We start from the raw sequence: 24,498 nt of genomic DNA, 5'->3' as shown, positions 1-24,498 counted from the left end.
TTAAGCTGAACTCGAGTTTTCGCTGTGCTTGGTATCTCAGTTACCTTACATGGACAAGAAGATTCCGAGTGGGAAACACTCAGCAGCTTGTTCAATAACTGCCTTTAAAAAGATAAGAGTATTTGCAGTTGGACTTGAACATACCTGGAATTTAACTCTGGGAACAGCAGGAGGGCTGCTGGGAGGGGGGTGTGGGAGCTGGTTCCTACCTGTGCTCGTGTTTCCTGGAGTAATGCAGAGGTGCAGCTGCAGCAGGGAAGGGCTCCTGGAGGAGCAGCGTGGCTGGGCCAGCTCTGGGCCAGCTCAGGGCCACCAGAGCAGTTCTGATTCCAGGGGAACACACACTTCTCTCAGCTGCTCTGTTTTTACCAACTCCTTGCACGAGCAGCGTGTGGCTCCAGGGAGGAGGGGGATTTTGTGGAGTCTTAGAAAACAGCTTTGCGGTTTGTACCTCTACAGAACCCCGGTATTTGTAGGCTTCTAATGAAGGATCTGATTTAATGTTCCGGGTTTTATTGCTCTGCTGACAGTTGGATCCCCAGGGTGTTCCCAGGGCTCTCCCTGCACGATATTTGCTCCATTTTCCCATGGTTGGAATGAAGTGTGTGAGGATTTCTTCTTTGTTTCAGGAAGACAACTTTTAGCTTGCTTTCATTCTCAGTTTCTTTCGTAGGTTTTGATTTCTGTTGTAAATATTCTTTTTTCCTTTGGAGTGCTTAAAGCAATTTGTAATGTAAGAGATCCAGAAAAGAAAATCAAAATGTGTGCCTAGATGCCACCTTGGTACGTGAATACTGAGCGTGTCTTACCAGTGATTTCGACAGAGGAGACAGGCTTTGTGCTAACCTTTTGCATGATTAGTCCAGTTCCGTGTTGTGCTCAGTTGGTTTCATGGGGATTTTTTGGGGAGTTTATTTCCTCTGCTCTCACTGTATCTTTGGTGATAATCATAAACTGTGTGTCTAAGCAAGAAGTGTTTCAGAATCAGGGAGGAGGATTTCAGGGACAGTTTAGACAAGCAGATTGCCCCGAGATGATGGAAATGTCACTTTTGAGGATCGTTCTGAGCCCGGCTGCCTGTGCTGTGCAGAGCTGTGTGTGCTGACACAGGGATGTGTGCCCAGCTCTGGGGAGCTCACACAGCAGCCTCGTGTCCTGTGTGTGATCCTGGAGGGATGGGGAGCCCCTCTGGGCTGTAAGCCTGGCACAGGCATCCTGGACAGATGTTCTGCTGCTGTTTGGGGCAGGGCTGGCAGTGCCCAGGACAGGCAGGGAAGCTCCTGGAGCATCCCAGATCTTCCAGTGCCCAGGGTTATCCACTCCGGGGCTCCAGCACTGACGTTCTTGCTTCCTGCAAGGTCATCTTATATTTTATTGCTTCCCTTTTGCCCTAAGATAATGGATTTTTTTTTTTTATTTTATGGAATGTGTGAAGAATTTTGAGGTGGCTCCTAGTTGAGCTTTGCATAAAAATGCATTATTCACAGCTTTGTGGAAACTGTTCTTACTTCCTGAGGATTTTTGTACACTTCAACTGCGAAGTCCAGTTCTAAAAATGGCATTGTTTGGGTTTGCTTTATTATCTTTATTCTATAACATTCAGGCAATTCCATCTTCCTTTTACAGTGTTCGAGGTATTAATGAGCCCTGGGCTTGAAGCAGGAATTTTCTTTCTTCTTGAACCTTGCCAGAAATACTTGGTCTGAACTGGGTTAGTTTAAGGTGATGTATTGTGGGTTTGTTTGTTTTTCCTGCAGAAGACTTAACAAAATTGGCATTTGTTTTAGAAACAAAGGAAGGACTCTCTTGCCAGGTTCCCGTGGTCTGTTTTTTTTTAAGGTACTAAATGTGAGAGGTGGAGGCTGGGATTTTGAGAAGCTTCAGGTTCCAGGAGGAAATACTTTTTTGGTGTTTGTAGAATTATTTGTCTACTAATAACATACTAATTGTAGGCTGAACACAGGGGAAGAAAAGCTGCAGTTCAGCCCTGGTATTCAGGTTGTGTTTAATGGGAAACCTGGAATGTCCCTTTCTATCCACTCAGGCTGGAATTGATGTCATGCCACTTGTGAGTGGTTCTGCTCCTCCAGGTAGCCCAGCATGCTGGCTTTAATGAGACAAGTGATAATCAGGCCCAAGAAAACCAATCAATTGCAGTGAACTGCAGGAGGGATCTGGGAGCTAACAAGCAGTATGCAGACTTCAGGAATGTGATTGATGGGAATGGATTGGCAATAATCAGTAAGGTGTTGTTGGTGCCTGTGCTGAGCTGCTGGAACACTGAGCTGCAGCTCCTCAAACTCCAGCTCTGAGCCAGGGCAGGGAATGAAGGTGGGCAGAAAAAAAGGGAGGAGAAATTAGACTAACAGACAGCTTACCTTAGATTGTCCTTAATGGCAGTGAGACAGCAGCTGGAAGGGGAGCAGATTGTGCTGCACTGAAGAGTTGGAGGGTTTGCTGGCGTCCATCTCCGATGGGATGTTCTGTGATTTATTGTACAAACCCAGGGAAAACTGTTCCATTTCAAGGAAATTATTTTAGCAACACACACTCCTGAGGCTCTAGCATGGTATATGCATTAAAACCTTCGCTCAACTCCTATTGCTCTGACTTCCTGGAGATGTGACTTCTTGTGGGGGGAGTGAGGGATGCTGAGAACCAGCCCAGCAATGCAGGGTTTGCTCCTACGGCCAGGATTCACAGAAACTGGGCCCCGCTGGCACTGTTCTGGCTTCTCTTATTACAGCTGAAATCATTCCTAGTACTTAAGCTTGTGGGGGATAAGGATCATTAAGGAAGTTTAAGAAAGGGCAAGAGCTGAGAGAAGCCATTAAAGAGGAGGAGAGTCTGGAAGGAAGAAAAGTTTCTGTGGTCGGTCACAGCCCAAAGCCTTGCTTCCAAAAGCTGCTGTTCACTCTGTATCTGGGATTCTTCGTGGGCTCAGGTGCTGTGTGAGAAGCACAGGGAAGAAGGGGACTGTTTGCCAGCAGTGCTAAAGGTCACTTGTCCGTTTGTCTTGCCGCTTTGTTTCCCTCGGCCGCTGGCCAAGGCCGGTGGCTTGGCAGGGCTGGATGCAGCTCTGAGTGTGCCTGACTCAGCAGTGCATAATGGATGGGACATCCGGAATCGGGCCTTTTTTAATACTTCTGTTTTGATATAAAACCCAGCCGTGGTATTTGGAGCGCGCGGGGTTGCAGTAGTCGGTGCTGCGATTTGTCAGCTTAATGCAATACTGTACTCGGGGGTTTGACTCTGGAAGTTCGTGGCTAAATGGTGCAGTTCTTCTGGCAGGGAGGCACAAATCAGGAATGTCCTGCAGAATGTGCTCTAAGGTGCAGTGAAAAGGTAACTAGATAAACGAGAGGTCGTGTAAGATGTAATCCACTTTTCCCAGGTTTGGCTGATCCTTCCATTGAGCCCAAGGAGGTTGTTGTAAGTCCATAGTTAACTTATGCAAATTTATCTCTCCCTACCATGATCTGGTTTTCACTCTATTTTAAACTTAATTCTGGCTTATAAAACAACCGTATTTTTGTTATCCATACCATTTTTTTAAAAAAATTATCTCCGTGGTTAAACCTCTTGTACTCTCCTGCTGCCAGTGTAGGCAAAGCTGTGATTGAATGAGTCCTACTCACGAATCTTCTCAGAAATGTGAAATACAGGTATCATCCAGCATTGCATCACTCCTACATTGTATATTTACCAGGCTAAAGGTTACTTTTACAGTGAGAGCAATTTATCTTGAGGGAAGCAGATTTCCCTTCTTCCTTGGATTATTGCTGCTCATTCTGGGAACCAACAAGTGGTGCATATTCAGCGTCTGTATGCAACTGCAAACTGGAATTATTTCTGCATTTTAAAAGGTCCTCCTTGGTCTAGCATTCATTTTTAGGGTAGTGCTGCTTTAGTGTCACGTATGCATTCTGTGAATGGTTCCCATGGCATCTTGAGGAAAACGACATCCCAATAAAATCCTGTTTTCAGCCCAAGTTAGGGGCAATGGGAAAAGCTTGTAGTTACGATTACCTTGGGTTTGTGCTGTTAAAATAACTTCGAGTATCACCTCTGGTGTAGAGAAATGAACTTGGAAATGCCTTTGTGAAGTGATCAGTTTGGAGCTCAGAAGCACAGGACAAATGTGTGTGTGCAACAAGGTGGTTTCTGTGAAGAGCACTTGGATGTGCTGAGTGCTGTGCACCAGGCCCAGGGAGTCTCTGGGTTAAGCTCTCTCTGGTTTCCCAGCCTTTGTCTCCCAGAGTCTCAAGTACACACAGATTTTAATCTTATGTACTGAAGAATTAGCGTGTGGCACTGTTGCATGTCCAGATGATTGTTCTCATCCCAGGGATTTTCTGGCTGATTCACTGTAGTACGAGATGCATTGATAACCATTTGTAGCAGCCACTGTAGTGTGAGATCTATTGATGCCCTTTTATAACACAGCCTCTGCTTAAATAGCCAAGGCCCTTGCAGAGCAGGAGTTAATCCTGTTCTCAGTGCTGGGTTCTGGAAATACTGGTCAGATGCTGTCAGTGGATGGCCTCGTCCCCCGGGACAGGAGTGAACCAGTACAGCTGGAACAGATGACACACGCAAAAAAAGAATAATTTCATCTCATTGACTTGGCTCTGACTCCAGAGCAGCTCTTTAGGGGTATCTGTGGGAAAAAACAAAACAGAGAATCGAGAGTTTCTGTGAGGGTGTGACCGATTGTGGCTGTGGCAAGCTGGTGACGAGCAGAGGGGATGGCGAGCAGGGGATGGTGAGCAGCTCTTGCTGTTGGGGGCAGGAGAAGCAGCAGGTGTGGCTTGTCCCCATGAAGAACCAGGGTCCCCTCTGGGGTGTAGCTGTGTCCCCACAAGTGCAGGCTTGGCAGGGCAGTTCAGCCCAATTACTGTGTCTCTGCTGAGGGTTTTCGTCCTTACCTCACCTTCACTCCAGTGAAGGTGTTGTGCCTGTGCCTCCCTGGTCCTGGCCTGACTCAGCTCCCAGAACGTCTGCAGTGATGTTTCCTGCTGGGATTCCATCCCTGGATGAAGCAGTGTCTCCCTGTGCTCCAGCCATGCCTGTATTGTGTGACGTAGAACTACCAAACACCGTGCCAGAGGATTTTCCTCCCTCTCCCTCCCTGTCCTGCTGGCTGTGTCACCTCTGTGTCCCAGAGGTGTCTGGCAGGAGCAGGAGGAGCAGCTCCAGCTCCTCTGGCTCAGGGATCTGTGGAGGCTGGAGCTTTGGAATGCAGGGATGGAGATGAGGTCAGGTTTTCCCAGTGCTTGGGTGTGAGAGGAGAGGCCAGACTCCAGGACACACTGTTACTTAGCCAGGATGTCATGTAGAGTTCCATAATCCTAGTGCCTTAAATCAATAATCACCACAATTGTGCGGATTTCTGGAGGAAATTGTGCTCTTCAGAAGTCATCTTGACATGGTGTGTGGAGAATGTTTCTGTACCAGCCCACTGCCTCTTTAATCCAGCCAGTGCCACCAGTAAACCTTTAGATTCCAGCTCTACCTGTGGAGCTCCCAGTCCATGCTAAATCTTCCTAGAAAATTATAATCCTGATGTATTTTGGAAATTAATATCCTACAGTCTGCTGATACTTTGCTCTGGTGATGTAATATCATACACAACTTCTCCTTTTTGATCAAGTATCTCAGGTTTTGTGAGATTGCAAAAGCAAAAGTACTGTTGGGGAAGGAGTTCTAAAATAACGATCATGTCTTTCTTGAATCCAGTTCACTGCTACTGTAATTTAGTAAAGAAAACTAGTTTCATATTGGATTTTACAGTAATACATTCTTCATACTATTTGTAATATGTTTGTACAGTTACTGTGTGTCAGAAAACAGCTGGAGATCATCAAATTTCTGCACCATGGTCACACAAGATTTAATATGAAACTTGTGAGCAGCAGGGCACCATTTACTCTTGTGTTGCTTTATTCAGATACTTCTTATTTCTCGTTGCTTTTGTTTGTGTAGCTGAGTTTAAAGTTAGAAATTATTGCTCAGGACAGAACTTTTTATAAAGAAATGAGGGCGCAAATGAGTTGTTTGCCTGAGAATACTGCCTGGGAAATTCAGAAATGCACTGTAGAGTCAAGGAGGAGCAAATCATGAAGTGTCAGTGAAGTCTGCCATCTATTCAAGAAGTAAATAATGGAAGTGATTTCACAGCTCCCTGGCTTGGCTTTCTTTTTGCCAAGAAACCTGGGAAAGGTCCTGTCACTGTCCTTCCCCAGAACATCCCTTGTGGAGCACTTGTGGGTGCAGCAGGGATTTCAGTTTGTTCCTGTTTGAACCTTTGCAGGCAGGGGTGGTCTCTGGGGGGGGTTTGGTGTGTGTTCCTGTCCCTGAGTGTTCGAATCCCTGTTCCTGCTGGCACTTCTTGTGGAGAAGAGGGGCTGGAGGGGGGGTGACCTCTTTGCTCACAAGTGGGCAGTGTCTCACTGGTGAAAACAGATACCTGGGGTTAGAAATTCTGTGAAATTTGTAGAAAATGAGGTGTTGGTCTTGGATGAGAATGCTGCAGCCATTAGCCATGTCCTTTGCAGCTGTGTGAATTGGGGGTGACAGGGGAGGGCTGCCATGGGTCTCTTCCTTCCCTGGACGTTGGGATGTCCAGGACATGGATGCTTGTCCCTGGTGTGTGTGTACCTGGCTCTGCTTGGGGTTTCAGCCCCCGGGCAGCTCTGCAGAGCCTGTGTGGTGTCTCCTTGCCTTCCCCTGCCCTCGCTGCCTGCTTGGAGAGCACCTCTGTGGGATCTGGGGCTTCTCAGGGATTTTTTTATTGCCAAGCTCCAGCAGGTCCACTGCCCTGAGCCAGGAGCCTGGAATCTGTGGCAGAGCAGCTGATGTGGTTTATTTTTGGGGTCGTGGCTTGGAGAATGTGCTCCAAGGTGTGGTGGTGTGTAGGTTATGGTTAGGGATGTAGTAATGGGGTCTGGGAGGGCTGAGCTGTGCCAGGGCTGTGCTGCCAGAGCACTGCACCGGGCTGGTGTGGGGCATGGCCGGGAGAGCAGCAGCCTTTTGGGGTGCTGGGCTGGGCAGGGGGAGCTGCAGGAGCCTTTTGGGGTGCTGGGCTGGGCAGGGGGAGCTGCAGGAGCCTTTTGGGGTGCTGGGCTGGGCAGGGGGAGCTGCAGGAGACTCTCAAGGTATTTTAAATCAACACCTCTATCCACAGGCACGCTGTCCATTGCTGTGTACCCAGAGATTTTTTTCCTCTTGCTTATTTTTTTTTTCCCTAAGATCTTCTGTTACCTCTCTGAAGCAATAACTTCCTAAAGCCATCAGCAGAGGTTTTGAATAAATCCATGCTGAAAATGTGCACGTTCTGCGTGCACATATGTGGATTTGTTGTGCAAGAATGCAGTGCAGGCTTGTTAACTTCAAAAACAAAAACCAAAACTGAGTAAAGAAAGGAACTGGCAGACTTGATGTGGATTTCAGTTTGCATCTTGATTTCAGTTTCCTACTCCCTGGCTGTTGTTTTCTCCCTTGTATCTTTTTCTGTGGGTTACTTTTGCTCGTGGGGCCTTTGATGGTTTATTTTGCTTGTTGAATTTCTGTTAATCTTGTGTTCCATTTGAATTGCTCCCAAGCCAGTTGTGCTGTCCCCATATGAGGGTGATGTAGGTATAATTAGACTTTTTTTTTATAAAGGACTCTGCATCTTGGTTCTCATAAAACATGGACTAGATTAGAACATAAGAGAGTATGAGAAAAAGAGTCATATCTGAAAACAGGCTTTTAAAACAGCTTTAAAATTTAGAAATCTTCAACTTTGTATGCAGAATAGTTTTTCTCCATGCTGAAGATGTATGGAATTTAGTTTCACTTCACACCTTCATTTTAGTAAGATAATACATGTTGAATACACAATTATTGAAATAATAGCATATGGGGGATGTACTGCCTGCTGGTAAGGATTGGCAGTGACCCCAGCCATGGCACTGCTGTGGCCTTTGGGGTCCCCAGACCTGGCTTTTCCAAAAAGAATCATTTTGGTTGGAAAAGCCTTCCCAGACCATTGAGTCCAAGCTGTGCCCGATCCCAGCCCAGAGCACTGAGTGCCATGTCCACGTTGTTGTCAGTGCCTTGCTGGGATTTCCAGACGTGAATTAAGATGAGTTTGTAGAGAATGATCCTACATCCTCGCCTTTTGATTAATAAATGATGTAATCTCTTTTGGTGGAAAAGGAAGGCTTGTAATTCTTTTGTGGTTATTCGCTTTGACCAAACAATCCTGATAAGCTTCAGGTTTGAAAGAAACCTGCAGGTTAAATTGGTGCTGTTATTTGAAGCAGCACGAAGTGTTGCCGTGATCCTGGATCCCAGATGGGCTCTCCCAGCTGGAATAGCATTGCTGCTTTAATCCATATTTCAGCAAAGGCTTTTTCTCTGACCTACTTTGGCCCAGCCCAAGCCAGGCTTTTGAGAGGTCCCTTGGCTGCCCTGACTGTGGGGGAGTTCTCTGGTGTGGGGTCCTGCTCTGGTGTGAGCTCCCTCGCTTTCATTTTCATGTCGCTTTATGAATTCTGCCCTTCCCAGACATGTGTTTCTGCTCAGCCCCACACATCTGCCATTTTCTGAACTGGAAAGGAAGCTTCTCTGACACCTTCTTTTTTACCAAAACCCATCTAACAAGTTCTGTGCTGACTTGGTTTCCGTAGCTGGAGAAGACAAGCCTGTTCTCATGCAGTGCCAGGTGATTTGCAAGTTCTGTGCATGATTTGATAAAAAAATTAATGCTGAAACTCCCTCGTCTAAAATGTAAGTGTTGTAAGAACCTGAGTGCTTGGAATTCTGTATTATGAGTAGCACAGCATTCTTTTTTCAGCTCTTATTCAAGGGAGCAGTTAATATTAGGATGCCTGCACGACAACATCCTGAGTCACCGAGATACTTGACAGCTACTTTCCAACCAGAGCAACTGGTTTGACAAATGAGCTTGGACTTATTTTATCACTTTAAAGATAAATCTTTAAAGACTCTTTTAACGCGTTAAAGGTTGGGACATCTGATATTTTACTAAATAACAATCTGGAGGTTTCTAAGTCCACTTATTTTTGTGCCTGAGCTTGTTCCGTGTTGCAGATCAAAGCCCAGCATACCAGTGGGGAGGAGGAAGTGACTGGGTTTCTATTCCTGGCTGACCCCAGCCTCGGAACCGAGGAAGAGCTTTAAAGGAAATGCAGCATTCAGCTCTCTGAATCTTTTCAAGTATTCAGACGTGCTACCAGCACAGGCTTCCTGCATGTGGTGTTTCAAGGCGTGGACATCTTCAAACTGTCCTAATTTTGAAATGAATCAGGGGTAACAAGGGAAGCCCTAAACTTTATGGAAGCAGAAAAACTTGCAATTCCAGATTTTATTAAGACATCCGTCCTGTTTTTGCGTGGCAGGCAGCTCTGCAAGCCCAGCCAGGGTGGGAGGTGGCTGGGAAGGGATGGCCAGAGCCCAGTGGTGCTGCTGGCACATGGTCTGGGCAGGGAGAGCTCCGTGGCCTCCCTGCAGTGCCAGTCATGCCCTGGGCCAGGGGGGCTTTGCCCAGCAGACTGGAGGAGCTGCCAGCCAAGATGTTGTCTCCAGGGAACCAGGGTGGGTTGGGAGCCCAGCTCTGGCCCTTGGCAGAGGGGCAGCCGTAGACCTGTAAGGTCACTGAGCAGGTGGAGGCTCTTGGCCAAGAGCTGTCCTTGCTCCTGGAAGGAGAACATCCCCTCATCAGTGTCCTGGGCTTCTCTGAGGTTGTGGGTGAGCTGAAGTCCAGTCAGCCTGAATAGACTGGAATTGCTTTTTCTCCTTCCTTAAGACTTGGACACGCTTCCTTGCCAGAGGCCATTCCAAAGGAGAGAGCCCAACAACCCCTCCGGACTGTGGTGGAACTGGAAGAGCAATTCTTCTGTGGGTGGAGAGCTGGGCAGGATTTTGGGAGTGGTTTGTTTCCCTGTGGGTCAGTGCTGGGCTGGGGAGGGAGCTGCACAGAGGAGTCTGGGTTTAGCTGACCCTGAGCTATTTTGGATGCTGAGTGCCAGCCTGGAAAGCTCTGTGAGCACTGAGCAGAGGGGAGAGGAGCTCCAGCTGGAAAATGTAAGGCTGGGAGCCTCAGGAATATTCTATTGCTTGCACAGGCTGGAGCTGGGACTCGGGGAGGGCTCTGGGTTGTCACTGCTCATCCTGGGACACCTTTAGTGTGCAGCACCAGGGTGTTTGTCACCATGAGGGATGGCAGAGGAGCTGTGGCTGTGCTTGGCGAGCCCAGCACTGCCCCTGCCCTGCTGCCCACTCCTGAGTGGGCTCAAGGACTTCTTGACTGGCTACCAGGGCACTGCTGTGGGTGGCTTTGGCTCCAGAGCTTAGGAAGTTGTCCCCAGATAAATCCAGGGTAGTTGTGGTGATGTCTTCCTGCGCAGCACTTTTTCCTTTCCTTTCCTCATTTTTGATACTGGGATATTCATGTGTTTGTGTGTATTCCCCCCAGCCCATGTGTTAAATTCCGTGCTTTATTTTGTCTTTAAAATTTCAAATGAATCAAGCTGATTATAGGAAACAGGCTCTTCCAGATGCTGCCTGGGGAAATTCCTAAGGGCTTGAAAGCCATCCTTCATTTCTTTCGTGCTGTAGTCATCGTTCCAGAGACATCTAGGAAATTAAAATCTTCTATTATAAAGATGGGTTACTCTGTCACACATATTACCATCAGTGGCTTCCCTGGCTGTCCCTGTCATCCCCACACACTTTGGATTGCTGTAGCAGCTCTGAGGAATGTTCTTTTCCCTCCTGTGCTGCTGCCACAGATGTGCCACCAAAAGCAGCCAGACCCCAGTTCGGCAAAAAGCAATTTTTTTCCTCAAGTTTAACTGCAGGGAGATAGTAGTAAATAGAATAAATATCAGTTTAATAGAATTAATACTGTTTTGTAGCTGAAATGTAGTCTTTCGAAGTATTTCCTACAAACACAGCAAGAAAGACCTTTAATTGCTTAAGAAAAAATGAGAACTTGGCCGTGTTCTATCCATTCCAGTTGTTTATTTTTTCTTGATTTTCTCATTGCCAGGGATAGAACTCGGTGCTCTCCTCTGGTTAATCATCCTTTCCCAGGGAAGGCGATGGTATTTATTGCTGCTGTGTTAACAATGTGCTTCAGGCTCCTGGTTTTGAAGGTGCATTAAATCCAGGGGGGCTCCAAGGTGAGAAATTGGGCTGCTGGGAAGGGGCTGGCTCTGTTTGGGTGTTGTTTGGAGCAGGCTGCAGGTGGGGTCTGGAGGGGCAGAGCTGGGGGATCCCTCCTCAGCCACTCTCCGTGCGTACAGTACATTGTGTTACTGCTGTACATTTCCCAGGGTGATGATGAATCTCTGAGTTTTCCCAGAATTGTAGTTTTAGTGAATAAAGCTGCTCTCGATGCCAGAGCGGGGAATGGTGTTGGGAATCCTTTGCGGATTTCTGCCCTGTGGGGGTTTTTCTAATTCTTTCCAGTAGAAAGTCATCGTGCAGATACTGCAGAGCATTAATTGCCTGGACTTAGGCTCGCACAACATGTGAAAATTAACAGTAATGCAAACAAGCTGGCAATGGGACACTGCACTGGGAAACACTGTGTTAAAATGGCAATTACTGGCTTCTCCAGCCTGTGTTTTGAAGACCTTTTTTTGCCCGTAAGTGAGACCAGGCAGGGAGAAGTTAATGGCTCCATCCTCCCTGGCTGCTGCTCTGCTCCAGGGCACGCTGCTTTGCTCTGATTTCTGGAGCTCAGGCAGGCAGGGCTTTCAGATCACTTCAAAAACAGTATTATTTTGGTTTGAGCCAGTCTTGGGGCAGTGCGGTCCTTGCTGTCGGATGCCACAGTTTGTGCAGAGCTGTGGCACTGCACACTGGAGCCATTTCTCAAGGAAGAGCTGTTCTACTTTCTCACTGGCCTGCACTACCTGAGAAGCTCCTTCTCACAGCCTGTCTCTAGGCCTGAGCACTTGAATTTCCTTGGATTCTTTGGAGCTGTCCCAAGCAGGTTTGAGTTGTCACCTGCCTTTATTAATGCCTTTGCAGCATCACACTCAGCAGGCTGCTGCTTTCTGGGGAGGGGCTGTGTCTGTTACCATCCTCACCTCAAAAATTGGAATCAGGTGTTTGATTATAATTTTGTAGCACTCCAGCACTGACACTTTCACCTTTTATTTTGGATCCCTGAGTTGGTGAAGTCTCTACTTTCTTTTTTTAGGCACGGTGAAGACAGGATCGTGGAATGGCTTGGGTTGGAAAGAGCCTTAAATCCCATCCATTCCACCCCTGCCATGGTAGGGACACCTTCCACTGTCCCAGGCTGCTCCAGCCCCAATGTCCAACCTGGCCTTGGGCACTGCCAGGGATCCAGGGGCAGCTACAGCTGCTCTGGGAATTCCACTCTGTGCCAAATCACCCGAAATGCCATCTAACCTTTTCTCTGTCAGTTTAAAACTTTTCCCCAGGCCTGTGTAAAACAGGAAAGTGCCTTTTGTCTCCTTCTAAGTAACCTTTTGCCAGTCCAAATTTCAATTTTCAGGCCAGTCAGTCTGGATTGCGCAATTACCTTTGATAAATAAGCAGTGTCTGGGTTTGCATTTGCCAGGACAGGCATGTTGGAATCCACTTGGTGAAGCCTTTGGGCCAATGAAAACTGCTTCTTCATCCTAGTGATGCCTTTTTCTGTTAAAGCACTGGCTGTGATTGTATCACTTACCGTATACAAATCCATTTTAAATTTTCTGTTCTGAAGCTTGTAGTTACTTGGATGAGAAGGCACATGCAGAAGGCCTATATTTGATGTTTAACATTTTTACAGGAGCGGCGTGCCGGTTTTGTCTCAGGGTGGACGTGCAAATGTCGGGCTGTGACTTTGAGTCACAGGTTTGGAGGCTGTTGGTCAGTCCCAGCCTGGGGGACAAGATTAGAGCGTCTGCTTGTGAGAGATGGTCGAGCACCGAGCCTTTTCCTTACCAAGCCATGGCTTTTGTAACCGCGCAGCAAAGGCAGGGGTGAGCTCAGCCTGTGCCCCCTGCCAGCTCCTTATCAGCTCTGCCGCAGGCCGTGTGCGGTCACGGAGCAGGATTAGCTCCTGGTCGTCCCTGCGGCCGCAGGACCCTCGTGCCTGGCCGTGCGCTGTGCCTGGCCGTGCGCTGTGCTGGCTGTGCCCGGCCGTGCGCTGTGCTGGCTGTGCCCGTCTGTGCTGGCTGTGCCCGTCTGTGCTGGCTGTGCCTGTCTGTGCGCTGTGCCCGTCTGTGCGCTGTGCCCGGCCGTGCGCTGTGCTGGCCGTGCGCTGTGCTGGCCGTGCAGGCCGTGCGCTGTGCCCGTCCGTGCGCTGTGCAGGCTGTGCCCGTCCGTGCGCTGTGCCCGTCCGTGCGCTGTGCTGGCCGTGCAGGCCGTGCGCTGTGCTGGCCGTGCCTGCTGGAAGGCAGGCTGCTCTGTGCCGAGGCTGCCGGCATCGGGGCGCCGCTGCGGAGCCCCGCGCTCTCGGCGCGTGCTTGGGCCGCGTTCCGCAGAGCCGGCCCCGCGGTGCTCGGGGTCGGCGAGGGGCTCAGCCCAAAGCTGCTTTTTCCAAGGCTGGAGAAGCTGCTCGGGAAAGCCACCGGTTGGGAGGGTCAGAGGTGCTTCCCAGCCCGTGCCAAGGCTCCGGGCTGGTGAAGCGGGAGCTGGGCACCAGGACCGTGACCCAGATGTCACGAGCGGTGGAGGTGCTGGGACAGCCTTCTGTGTGCACTACAGCACCTGGCTTTTGGAGTATTTGCCAGCCTCCATCAGCAGGGTTTCTCACTCGAACCGCAAGGTTTAACTTAGTCTTAAATAGCTGAGAGCTCTCGGAAGGAGGCGAACATCTGTGTTGTGCATCAGGTTTACCCGTGCTCTGTACTTGTGCTTGCTGAGGAGCGCTGAATGCTGAAAGCTGGACTCGTCCATGGGGGCACGTGCAGAGCAGCGTTATTTCCCCATGTTAATGTAATTCCTGCTCGTGTCTAAATGCTCTTGCTGGTTCGATACGTAAGAGTTTCTATTTGACGCTGGATTCTTGCCTCACTCTATGTATTCAGAAGTGAGTATAGTAACCATGAGCAGTGAATATTTTTATTGCCGTCTGCTTTGTTCTTCCTTCCTCGCCGACCAGAAAACTTGGTTCTTTTTTGGATTCATGGATGCGCTCTGGAGTTATCAGTGGTTAGACAACAAGTAAACACGTACTGTACATGGGCTGCTGGCCAGCTGGCCCTGGCACCAGCAGCTCAGGACTTGCTTTCAGCCCCAGAAGAATGCCTGTTTGCTTGGTCATTTCCTTTCCTTTCAAATACAAAAAAATAAAACTCTTTTTCTCCAATTAAACTGCTTTCCTGGCCTAAATATTTGAATTAGGGACAGAGCTCCCCAGATATTGGGGCTCAGTCAGTTTGGGAGTTTTTGAACTTGCATAGAAGCCCTGAAGAAACGGTCATGGTGATGCTGGGCTGGGAACTGACCAGGCTCAAAGTTAATATTTATTTTTTTTTTTCCCCTTTTTTGTTGTTGGGGAGTTTAACACTGAATGTCTCTCCTGGCTGCGTTGTTTGTGGCAGCTGTGCCTGTCCCCATGGAGGTGTTGGGGCGCACAGAGTCCTCGAGGGACAGTGCCCTGACCATGGGCTGTGCTTGGAAAATCCCCTTCCACCGGGGTGTTTTTTATGTGTTTTGAGCTCCAGGGTGGGGAAGGCAACTCAGAATGGGACCTAAAGCACCCTGGGACGTACCTGGCCACAGTACCCTGGTGTTTTGCACTACTGTGACTGGTTTTCTTCCAATGTTTGAGTGATCACATTTCTGTAATGTGGAGTTAAAAATGTCTGTGCTGTAAGCTGGAGAATAATTAGACTGCATGCATGCCTGTAATTGAGCTTTTTGCTGGTTATTATACTAGAGATCTGCCAGGAAATTTGCTTCTTTTCCCGCATCCCTTTTCTTCTCCCCTCAAAATGTGCTCAGGAACTCCAAAACAGAATCCTTGTGCTGGGAAAGCTTCAGCACATGATTCGAAGCTCGTGGCTGTGGCTCCCTTCTTTGACCAGAGGAGGATTTTTTCAAGGGCACCAGCACAATGTGTGCATTATTCCCTCCAGCTCATGGGTTCTTCAGCCTGGGATAATGTATGGGCAGGTTTGGATCCCCATCCCTGGAGGGGCCCCTGGATTTGGAGGTGGCACTCAGGGTGGGGATGAGGCACAACTTGGCCTCGATGACCTTGGAGGTCTTCTCCAGTTCCACTGACGGTGTGATTTTGATGGCATCCTTTCACCAGTGTCACATATACCAAGGAATTACCATTGGATGTTGGAGTAAATCTGCTTTTGTAGGGAACTTCACAGCCTTCATTTCTTACACAGCAGCCTTGGCTGTCATCTCTCTTCTTGGCTCTAGTTTGAGGTCAAAAAGAAACCAGAGAGTGCCTTGGCAATGGGATGGAAACAGCAGCACAGGTGTTCTTGGGGTTAATGGACTTATTCTACAGACCCCTATTTCCAGCTTGCTTTTATCTCTTCCTCTGCTGTTGTCTCTGCCCACGTAATGCTGTTTTGCAATAGCAGTTGCATTTCTGGCAACTTCTGGGCTGGTTCTGCCTCCTTGGGGTGGCAGAGCTGCCTCCCCACACCCGCAGCCAGCCCTGCTCGTGGTGCAGTGCTGATGGGGAAGGTCTGGGTTGGAGCATGTGAATGTGTCTCCTGAGCTTCTTGAGAGGCTGCAGAAAGCCCAAGGAGAGATCTTGGGAAATCAAAATAGCAGAAGCTTTCAGGAGAGTGAAGGCTGATGATAGGAGCCACCTTCCTTTCCAGCTGCCTCCAATAAATGTCAAGTAAAATGTGTATTTTACACACCAAGGGAGTGGGGGAGCTTGCCTTAAAAAAGTGTGTGAAAACTTTCTTTTCATATTGTAATTCAGGACTGAATTTGAAGGCTGGTTTTGAAATCAATAATACTTAGGGAAAACTGGTTTTGAGTCTTTTGAATGGTTTTCTTCATCATTAATTTTCCATTTGAGCACTTTAAAGCCTATCAAGTCCATTTCCCGTCTCCATGATCACACTGAGATTACTTGGTGGTTTCTGTGATCTTCTCAAGGCCTTGCTTTCTGTAAATGACAGTCCCTGAGATATTTATAAATCTGTTTTTTTACTTGGTGGTGTTATTAAAAAATGTCGAGCTGAAGCAGTGAGTCTGGGAGGAATGAATTTGGTTATTTCTGACTTTGCAGCACTCTTGGGTGGCTCTCACTGGGGGAAGGAAGAGACTGGTGCTGAGCAGGAGAGCAGTAACCATGGGTTTATTCCATGTCTTGGGACATTCCTGGCTGCAGTTAAGGCTGTAATGAGTCCTCTGCCAGGCTCCCATGTGCAGTCCCTGCAGGGCTTCAGGATTTAACATGTTACATTCCCATAATACACTGAATAGCTGGGAAATACCTGCCTGTACATGTAGGTACTGGTCCTTAACCTCCTGCATCCCAGGGGCAGTGGGCTGCATCATGGAGCTGGGATTTGTCACCTGGTGTTAGCACTGAGCCGTGGAATTTGTTCCTTGCTGCATCAAAGTCCGTAAAATATTTCAAGTTTTTCTTACAAAGCTTAAAAATGCTACCAGGTCATGGTTTGAGGCTCAACCTAATAGTGAGATTTAGTTGGTAATTTCCTTTCAAATAAAATTTAAAAAAAAAGAAACATTTTTTCTTCCAGTTAAATTGTTTTCCTGGCCTAAATATTAAAATTAGGGAAAGACCTCCTTGGGTTTTGGGTCTTGGGCAGTTTGGAAGGAAGCTTTTGAGGTCTTTGAGGAAAGGTCATGCAGATCCCAGAGTCACTGGGGTGGGAAAAGACCCCCAACACCCTGGAGTCCAGGCTGTGCCCAATCCCCAGCCTGTCCCCAATCCAAAGCACCTCCAGGGATGGCCTCTCTAAACCTCCCTGGGCAGCTCCTTCCAGACCTGCCTGTACATTATCTCAGGCTGAAGAATTCAGCAGCTGAGAGGAATAATATTTTCTTTGTGCAGCAGTTTAAGCCCATTTTCTCTCCCTGGTTGAAATCAGAAGTGCCGCTTTGTTCTTTAGCTCTTCTGCTCATATATTTCTCAGCCCAGAACAGATTTTCTGAGAAAAGACAGATTCCCTTAATTGTCAGCCCTTAAGTAAAGCTGAAGGAGAAGTGCCAGATGCTGCAGGATTTGTGATTAAAGTTGCAAGAATAAGCAATCCAGGGAAACACTTACCATTGTCTCCTTGGAAAGACCAACCTGCTTGTCTCCAGCTCCAGCTGAGGTGAGGAACTGCAGCTTTTGCCTGGACCTGGTATTTCCTTATGGGTTGTTGCAGGGGAAAATGGGGTTAAGTTTCTCCAAGCTTTTTGAAGCGCCACAGCTTCCAAAATACTGAGAAGCAGCAGCAGGAATGGAAGTTGGTGGGTCTGCCCTTGTCATGTCATCATTTACTGCATTTCTCTCATGGTGCTTCCTGGGTTTTTCTTCCAGAACCAGCCACAGGTTCCACATACAGAATAGGGGTGAGAGGGAGATCTGCATTACAGGTGGGAAAAGCTGTAGGTAATGGTGGCGTGTTCAGCATCACGAATAAGAAAATACAAAACTTAAAGACATTTCTTCCTGTCAGTTTGATGATAATTTATATTCAGGCGTTGGTTAATCTCATCTTAATTCAGGTGTGCTGAGGACTCAAATTTAAGAGCGTAATTATCCATAGTTCAGTTTTCTGCAGGAGGCAGAGGGGAGGAGAAACAGGGTGGATTGTTCTTTGATGTTCAGTGTTTCTCTGTATTGCCAGGTAAGTGTTCATTATAGCCATACTTCTAGAATTAGTACCGCTTTTGATTCTTGAAGTGAGATGAAATTAATTTGGGGGGCAAAATTGACCCTAGATTTTTTAAAGAATATTTTATCCTTAGGATGTGTTAGTTCTTTCATTTTTTCTGTGGTGGTGGTTTATTTGTTGATAGTCTCAGTCAGACTCTACAGATCAGTAGCTGAGACACTGAAGTGTTATGACTGTATCCATTCTGCATGATCCAGATACTGTTTTAACTTTTAACCTGGTTTGTCTCTCAGCCACGAGTAGACTGGGTAGTGGAGGTTTCCCTAGGCAGGGTGGAAAGGAGATGCCCCATGTGTGCTGGGATGACTCCATAAAAACCGGGAGCTGCTTTTCTCCTGGGAAAGCAGTGGGATGACTGCAGAAAACCAGGAGCCCTTCTCTCCCAGGAAGGGCCAGCACAGCGGATTGCAGTCTGACACCCCGCTGGCAGCCACACACCTGAGCCAGGTGAGTCCCTGCCCAGACAAGGCTTTATCTGCAGGTTTAATCAGAGCCCTCTCCACACAAAGAGTTAAGTGTGCACTCAGAGCTGGGTTTGTTCCTGTTGCAGACGTGTTTGTAATCGTGACCTTTGTTAATGTTTCTCTGACAGAACATGTAGGTGACATAAGAGCAGTTAAGAGACTGCCAGACAGATTTTATTTAGCCTGGAAGTAGAGCAAGGCTCTGGTCATATGTGTATTTATTGCATCTTTAAAATACTCCTGGGGCAGCTGCACCTTCTGGGGGCTGTTCAGAGCCTGCGTGGGATGGGAGCCCTGTGCTGGTCCCAGCCTCTGCTTTCAGAGCCCTGGTTGTGCTGGCATGTCTGGAGTCTCTCGTGCTGCTTTGCTCCGAAGCACTGTTAAAAACAAGGAAAGGTTCACCACTTTGCTGTTTCCTAAAGGTGCTTCATTTTGGGGTTAATTTCTCTATGACCCCAGGGATCTGAGAGCAGCTTTCCAAGGGTAGGAAAGCTTTTCCCTAAGGGAACCTCATCCCAGCACTGGGGTTTTCTGAGCCAGATGATCAGTGTCTCTCAAAGATGCAGCAGCAGCTGAAGTTACTGCACTGTTACAGCAATACAGAAATGTTTGTTGAGACCAGGATGTTGTGTTTTAGATGAAAGCACCTCCATGTGCTTTTCATTTGTTAACATGAGATTTTCTGAATGTCAGCATCCCCTGTTATTTGGCGTTAAAGGCTTCTTTGGCGTGTGATTGCACCTGTATGGGCTCTGCACCTTGGGAGTTCCAGTGCTGCTTTGGTTTGTTTCTATTGCTGCTGAAAAAGCTGATTATAAAGCTGACACTGAGGTAAATGAAGTGTTCCCCAATGAGGTCTTCTCAGTAATGTCTGATTGAAATGGATCTTTTTTCCTCCTTTGCTTTATATTAATATTTTTAAAAGGTGGGATTGTTGGATTGACTGATCATCTGATGGGTTGAAAGAATTGATGGATGAACTTCCATTTTTTCCTACCCTATCCTGTGTTCTAGCTTTGCCAGATTTTTGTCTCTGATATGTCTTTTCGGGTGCCCACAGCTTTGAAACCCTTCCTAGCTGCAGCTCTAAAAGCATTTTTTGATGTTTTTATATTGTTTGATTTCATCAGTAGTATGGGAAACTGATGCCATGCCTGCTCCCTCACCTCCTGTGTAATTAGTCTTATGTAAGGAGATAAGGACTTAAGGACTAATACATACTCTTAAAACTGAATTAAACACCTGTTTTCTTCAGGTGCTGAGTAGAGTGAGTTCACCTTCCAAACCCAGCATGCAGTGAATTCTGCCTTCCCCATATTTCAGAAGTTAACATCCAGTAATTTTTCCATAGCTCTCTTACTGGAACTGTCTTTAGGTGACTTCAAAACCTGTTGCAGCTGTGAACGCAATATATACTCCATTGAGTAAATCTTGGGTAATGACCATAGTTAAAATGTTAGGTCTGAGCTGTTGTAACATGTTCTAATTTGGGAAAAAAGAAAGGAGTTTCTCAGCAGGGAAGTTTTTAATACTTTCCAGAAAGAATGTTGGAATTGCTGCTGTTGGACAGTTGCAGCGAGTTCATCCCCAAAGACACAGGAGGTGCTCTGGGAGAAGAGGGATGGTGTGGCAGACTCAGGGTCTGTCTGTCTGTCTGTCCCTGTCCTGGTGGTTGTGTGAGAGAGGTAAACAGCCCATTAATGAAGTTTACAGATGGAGTTTAATTGGGAGGGGTTCCCAGTGCTGCTCAGGAAGAGAAAATACACAAAGAGGCAGAGAGGAACAATGTGGCCAGGAAGCTGTGTGAGGTTCAGTGAGGAAGGAATAGAGCTTCCTTCAGCTGACAGGGAGGGGAGAGGACACAGCAAATAAAAATTAAAAAATCATACCAGCAGCCCAGAGAGGGAAAGAAGGCAAAAAACTAAAAGTGTCATGTGGGGGAAAAAGCACACCACAGAGGAGCCCAAACCCCCAAGATGAGAATTGCCTGTAAAGGCAACAGGAGGGATGTGGTGAAACATCTTTATAGTCTTGAGTGTGTGACATGGCTGCCAAGTGGAAATGAAAGCAGGTAATAACCTACTGTGTGTGCATGTTATAGCAGAAATTGTGTCTGTAATTGCTTAACAGTGTTGACAAAAGTAATTACAGCACTCTACTGGATAATTCAATAAAGTTGACTTAAAAGTGCCTTGGAAATGACATACAATATACACGTCATACAGGTCTGGGGTGCTACTCCTTGCTTGGCCTTCTGAGAATATTACACAAGTTTCTGTGGCTGATTTTGTGTCAATAAACAAACTTAGGACGTGCTTTTCTTCCTGTTCATGCGTGAAGAGTGGTTTCGTATTTGTTCATTGTATCCACTGTGTCAGAGGCCAGTTAAAGCAAAGTGAAATTGTGTTCTGAAGGGTGGTAAAAGTGCTTGTAGGAGTTTGGAAAATGCTTTTTAAACAGATTTGCTCGGTTTTAAGCTCTGTTACACAGACACACAGATATGGATATGAAAGATAAAGCGAACCATGAGCTAAATAGAAAACAGGAAAGAAAAGCTTTGTGTAGGGTTTGGTGGGAGGATGTAGGGTTTGTGTAGGGTTTGGGGGCAGGGTGTAGGGTTTGTGTAGGGTTTGTGTAAGGTTTGTGTAGGGTTTGGCCTCTCCCTCAGGGCCCTGCACCATCAACGTGCTCCTCCATCAGCAACTCTCTGGTTTTTAATTTGCTCCTTGCCCTTCCTCCAAGAATTGCAGTTCCCTCTGTAAGGTGGTAAACAGAATTCCTGCCCTTGCAAGTGACGTTAGTGCTCATGACCAAATGAAGGTGAGCCCAGATGAGCTGGCGCTGTCCCTGAGCTGCCAGCAGCTCTCAGCCTTCATCCCTGTGACTCAGGTCTCCAAATCTTCACAGGTGGTTTTGTTCTCCAGCGAAGTACCCAGGCTATGGTGTTTTTTCTTGGTTTTTTGTTTGTTTTTCATGCTCTTGGAAGCTGTCGCCAAAGCTGATTCCATCCTGGTGGGTTTATTGTAGCAAAGCCCAGGCTCCCTTCCCACTGCATTTCTCATTAAAGGAAGCTCGAGCTCCTCCTCAGCTCATTTCTTCAGCTGCTGATGAAAAGAAGTGGATCTAACAATGAATTTCCCTCTTAGGGGATCAAAACCTACTGAACGCATACCTGAAATTGGAGTGGAAACACAGTGAGCTTAGTAAACAGTGAAAACACCAGGAATGAATCTTCAGTACAAATTCCTGTTGGTAAATGCAAATTATCTGCGTAAGGAGTTCATTTCATGTCACATCCATGTGAAAACAAACCTGTACAGCTTGTGGGCATCTTCTGCCAAACAGAAGAGTGTTTTCAGTACTGAAGCAATAATTTCTGGGGCTTAAATATTTTCATTTTCAGTTGCAGGTTGAGCATTGGGTGAAGCAAATGACCAGAGTGCTCATTGACCATCCAAAATTTCAGGAATATGCTGCTGTTTAAAGTACAGTTCTCTTTTACTGGTTGAGTTATTCTTGGGGGGAAAGTTTTCTTTCCTTCTTACAGATATTGGGAATATAACAGACATGTTTTAAACTAGGAGGTAGTTTTTGATTTTCAGTAGTTTCTACTAAAAGCAGATGTCATTTAAGGAGAGTATTTTTCTTGTTTACGTGCCTTGTTTAAACTCTATTTTGGCTGCTTTCTTTTTGGTCCACTGGTGTTTTTTGAGCTTCTGGACTCCTGTTCAAAGTTTAAAGAACAATAACCAGTCAAATGTAAAATAATGCCAGTTGATCCAACCGATGACTCAACAGTCAACCAAGTCATCCTGGCCCTGCACCAAATGGACCGAGGCCAAAACCTGAAGTTGGCACTGGTCCCTGTCCCTCTTCTCCATAGATCTGCACTGAAGCAGAGCCCGGAGTGCAGCACACTGGTTAATATTCCATCATGAAGTGCTGCACATGTCAGTGTGTGCCTCCCGTTGACACAGCCGTGCAGGGGGAGGACCCTGCAGGGGCTCCTCCAGAGGGACAGGGAGACAGGGAAACAGGGAAATGGGGTTTGTGCTCCGAGGAACTCAACAGCCTCACTTCCTTCAGTGTCACTCCCCCTCTGAACAGAGCTTCCTGGAAGGGCTGGAGGAGGAATGAAGGGAATAAACATTCCTTTCTGCTTCTCTTGCCTTCTCTTCATCTTTGCCTTCTCCTCTTCTTCATCCTGCTCAGAGTTAAGGTGTTATTCCTACTCCGTTACTTGTGTTTGAGTTGCATTACTTTTAGTTTCTTTCATTTTATTTCTTCTGATTTTTGTTGTTGCTGTAAAGCAGGAATTGGCTCTGCAGTGCAGCTAAAAGTATGAACTGATGAATAAAGCTGTGTGTCCACATTGATACAACTCCAGGTCCAGACAACTGTTAGATGTTCCACTGGCAGCAGGAGAGTCTTGATTTTATTGTGGTTTTATTTTCAGAATAGAAGAAATTAGCTTCCTAATTGCAAGTCTAAATTTATTTATATCTTGATGATTATTTGACTGTGGAAGGTCTGTACTGCAGCTTTGAGGCTTTTCAGCCTGGAGAAAAGAAGGCTCCAAGGGACCTTGAAACCCCTTCCAGTGCCTAAAGGGGCTTCAAGAGAGCTGGAGGGAGACTTGGTCAAGGAGTGATAGGACAAGGGGAATGGCTTCCCAGTGCCAGGGTTACATGGGATGTACCCTGGCACAGGTACCCAGAGCAGCTGTGGCTGCCCCTGGATCCCTGGAAATGGCCAAGGGTAGGTTGGATGAGGCTTGGAGCAGCCTGGGACAGTGGGAGGTGTCCCTGCTCATGGCAGGGGGACTTTAATATCCTTTCCAATCCAGACTGTTCTGGGGTTCTATGCTTCTGCTGCAGTTTAGTTTAATCTCTTGGTGCCTTTCTTTCTGTGTCATTAATATTTTTCCATGTATGTTAGAATCAGCTTTCCAGATGTCTCTTCTTTCCTAGCAGCATCATTTTGGCAGCCTGCAAAGGTCCTGTGATTGACACGAGCACTGGACACGGCTCACACTGAAGTCATTAATGGAACAAGTCCTGCTTAATATTTTAAGTTCAGTTCCTCTGGTACAACATTAATGTGTGCTGGAATAAGGGGTCAGATCTGATATATGCTGACTGTGGAGGAAGAGCCAAAATGCTGGGGCTGCTCTGAGCTCATGGATCTCTTGTGATCACTGCAGAATGTCTCAGTGCAGTTCTGCTGCTGTTGGATTCCAAGTGCTGGCCCATGGAGTTGGTGTGTTAAAGGGTCAGTGTTAAGACAATACGATTTTGGGCAGTATCTTGGCTCTTGGTTAGTTTGAAGGTTCAGAAAACTAAAAACCTGCTTCCAAGATAGGTAAAGCAGCTCTGAGGCTGCAGAGATCTGAAACAGAGCCCCAGAATCCACAGAAGCTGGAAAAGACTTTTAATGTTACCGAGTGCAGCCTGTGCCTGATCCCCACCCTGTCCCCAGCCCAGAGCTCTCAGTGCCACCTCCAGCCCTTCCTTGGACACTCCAGGGATGGGCACTCCAGACTTCCCTGGGCAGCTCCTTCCGAAGCCTGAGCACCCTTTCCTTGGGGAAATTCCTGCTGGTGTCCACCCTGAGCTCCCCTGGCACAGCTTCAGGCCATTTCCTCTGCTCCTGTCCCTGTTTCCTGGGAGCAGATCCCAAATCCCACCTGGCTGCCCCATCCCACCAGGGAGTTGTGCAGACCCACAAGATCCCCCCGAGCCTCCTTTTCTCCAGGCTGAGACATTTCTTGGGATGCACTAAAAAAAAAAAAAAAAAATAAATCTAATTATACTCAGACTTTTGCACTTTATTGTACAGTGCATTATTCTTGCAGCAGTCCTGGTCCTGGGTCTCCTCAGTCTTTGAACTCTGAGCGTGTCCCTGTGCCTGTGAAGTGTCCACAAGACCAGGTCTGTGAAAGGCAGGTTTGGGATGATCCTTAGGCTGTAAATACTGGTAGAGCAAGTGGCTATTTTGTCATCCAACAAAGCTTAAAAAACGTATATGCCCACGATAACTTGATTCCATATTTTTATGTAAAGTTTGCATTTAAGTATAGAGGTACTGACTTCTGTCTGGGTCTCTTTTTTTTGCTGCCTCTTTATTTAGGGAAGAAAGGGTGCACAATGAAATTTAAAAAGCAG

At 47.1% G+C, this 24,498-nt stretch overlaps 1 protein-coding gene across 4 annotated transcripts in view; it reads left to right on the top strand.

Annotated features, from left to right (window-relative positions):
* The window catches only part of NR3C1 (nuclear receptor subfamily 3 group C member 1), a 59,628-nt gene that overhangs the window by 3,549 nt on the left and 31,581 nt on the right, over positions 1–24,498 (top strand). The gene's annotated exons all lie outside the window — the stretch shown is intronic.

This window comes from Cinclus cinclus, chromosome 14 (assembly GCF_963662255.1).
Source record: "Cinclus cinclus chromosome 14, bCinCin1.1, whole genome shotgun sequence".
Classification (NCBI taxonomy): Eukaryota; Metazoa; Chordata; class Aves; order Passeriformes; family Cinclidae; genus Cinclus; species Cinclus cinclus.
This window is presented reverse-complemented; position numbering and strand designations above follow the sequence as displayed.